The following is a 3,173-nucleotide window of genomic DNA, read 5'->3' as shown; positions in this document are numbered from 1 at the left end:
CCTTGGCCGGGCTCTGGACAGGCGTCATCTCTGAGGGCGGCACATCGTCCTTGCCCTTGTCCTACTCCTGCGATGGCACCACCTCCTTTCCCTTGTTCTCTGTGTCGATCTGCATTATGAAGAGGTTCAAAGGCTGGGTCAGCATCTGCATTATGAACCTTGCAACATCGCCATTAAAACCTATGCTCGTGTGGGTCCCTTTATGAAGCCACATTGACGGTCACCACTTACCCAGTCTCTCACTCTTCCTCCAACCTAACACCATGAACTCCAACAACAAGTCCAACCCCAATCCCAACCCCAAACCCAATGCCAACCCCTTCCCTTGGGGCATTGGATGGAGGGCTTTCTTCCTAGGGTGCTCGCTGGGTGACCGCACCAAGTTTGAGAACACCATGGAAGTGTGCTCAAACTTCAGCAGCATGAAAGAGCTGCACAAAGAGTTAGACGCTATGGTGAAGAAGGTGACACTGGAGGAGTTTAAGACACTGATTCCTGACCCAGCGAAGGGTGCTATGTCAGTAGACATACTTTGGTGGGCAATTAGGCTGAATCCTGCGACGCTGGACAAAGGGCAAAGTGGGCCAAGTACAGACAGTATAGGCGTCCTTACGACTATCGTGTAAGTGTGTACTTCACCACAAATATTGTGCCTATGGAAGGGGAAGTAGAGGACGCGGTGACGTTGATTGTGAGGGCGTCGGAGCCAGGAAACCGAAGCATGCCAATCGAGGTGGACTCCAATGAGGAAGAAGAGACAGTGGTGCAGGAGAAGACCAAGACCAAGGCCACCCGCCGCTCCAATCGCCTCCAGGGTCCCCGAGTCTAAGATCTGTGCGTACTATGTAAGATGAACCCTAATCCCCATTCCTATTGTACTCAATCCGGATCTGGAACCTCATATGTACCGGTAGTCATGATGATGTTATGATCACTTCTATGGTGTTTACCCAGATTCCCCGTTCCCCTAACACAGATCGAATCGAAACTCGAATCGAATGCGATGTAGTAGGCCAGGAGGGAAAAAAATAGCTTACCGCCATTGCCGAAGTGCTGTTGCGGATGCTAGTGAAGGTGGATGGAGGTCGACTTGCTGTTTGCCGATATGGTGCATGCCGCCATCGTCATTGTCAGTGAGAGTGGGGAGAGGGGAGAGGGGAGAGAGCGGTGAGGGTAATAACTACCGGCGCTTCGGGAAGCAACACGGCTTCTCGGGGGTGGCTCCTCGCGTGCAGCCCCTGCCGCCCATGTGCCTTGCTCAGGTTTGGCTCGCGAGAAACTGCCAATTTGAGCGTGCCTCGCGAGACATGCCCAGAGGTGCTTTAAACTTTGTGCAATGCAAGCCCAATAGTGTATGCTGGCAACCAAATAGCCCAGTTTCTTCCCGCGCGGGCCTGGTTGGACCTTATGCGGGCAACCAAACGCGTCCAAATACTATAGGATGGTTCAACCTTTTGTGAATCATATGTATATAAACATGTTTTAGTATTTATTCACTTATTTCTATCCGTACATAGTCTATATTAAAGGGTCTGTCTAGATCATATCTAGATGTGTCTCAGATATTACTCATCTAAAACCAATGTCACCAAAGTAACGAGTGTCCGACGTCACGAAAATAACGAGCCTCGGTTGTCTTTTTTAGCAAAACACACCCAGACTTTATTAATTACTAGTTTCGCTTACACAGCACAGGGGCTCCAAAAGCCACACATGATGGCCCGAACTAAGATTTAAAGAGTACTTAGCTAAGCAATCAACATCAAAATTTGAATATCTAAACTCATATTTAAAAATAAATCATGGGATTGCCCTTTTCAAAAGAATGAGATTTCCTTCAAAATCACGATGTTTTCTCCTCGGCCACCTTCTATAATGGTACAAATCACACCTTGACAATCTGAGGCGATCATAGATGACGTAACACCTTGATCTTGAGCAAGACATAATCTTTCTCTACAAGCAATCATTTCTGTGCATGCTGGATCGTAAGTACCATACATGACCTGGGTCAAAGCCCCTAAGAACTCTCCTAATTCAGACCTGCCGCACTCCATTTCCCGCCAACAAATAGCCGCATCAACATTCAAAAATACATAGTAGAACATTTTTTTCCGCTAATACACATGGTTGTGTATCATTTCATTGATAGGAGGGTTGAAATTACCGGGGGGGTGCTAGCCTAGGGCCACGTTCACTAGAAGGCGTGGTCAAGGCTGTAGTGGACCAGAAGTTAGTGGGATTGCTCGGCCCTGAAGTACAAACGATGTATGTTACAAGGATTATGTTGTGATAAGTCCATTTTGCACCATGCTTTTATGTTGATATTTATTGCATTATGGGATCTTATTACACATTATGGTACAATACTTATGTCTTTTCTCTTTTATTTTATAAGGTTTGCATGAAGAGGGAGAACGCCGGCAGCTGGAATTCTGGACCAGAAAGGAGCAAATCTGAGAGACCTATTCTGCACAACTCCAAAACTCCTAAAAATTTACAAAGAATTATTTTGGAATATATAAAAAATATTGGGCGAAGAAATACCAGAGGGGGACCCACGAGGTGGCCACAAGCCTGGGGGGTGCGCCTTAGCCCCATAGGCGCGCCCCCAGGGCTTGTGCCCCCCTGGTAGGTCCTCGGTGCCCATCTTCTGCTACATGGAGGCTTTTAACCTGGAAAAAATAAGAAGAAAACTTTCGGGACGAAGCGCCGCCATCTCGAGGCGGAACCTGGGCAAAAGCAATCTAGGGCTCCGAGGAGCTGTTTGTTAGGGAACGTTGCAGAAAATTAAAATTTTTCCTACGGTTTCACCAAGATCCATCTATGAGTTCATCTAAGCAACGAGTCTAGGGAGAGAGAGTTTGCATCTACATATCACTTGTAGATCGCGTGCGGAAGCTTGCAAGGTGATGATGTAGTCGTACTCGACGTGATCCAAATCACCGATGACCAGCGCCGAACGGACGGCACCTCCGCGTTCAACACACGTACGAGACGGGAGACGTCTCCTCCTTCTTGATCCAGCAAGGGGAAAGGAGAGGTTGATGAAGATCCAGCAGCACGACGGCGTGGTGGTGGATGCAGGGCGTCACAGCAGCAGGGCTTCGCCGAGACTACGAGGGAGAGACGTAACGGGGGGAGGTGGAGGCGCCAGGGGCTGGTGTATGAAG

The sequence above is a fragment of the Triticum dicoccoides genome, chromosome 3B (genome assembly GCF_002162155.2).
Source record: "Triticum dicoccoides isolate Atlit2015 ecotype Zavitan chromosome 3B, WEW_v2.0, whole genome shotgun sequence".
Taxonomy (NCBI): Eukaryota; Viridiplantae; Streptophyta; class Magnoliopsida; order Poales; family Poaceae; genus Triticum; species Triticum dicoccoides.
The sequence above is the reverse complement of the archived record's forward strand: the minus strand, read 5'-3'. Positions refer to the sequence as shown.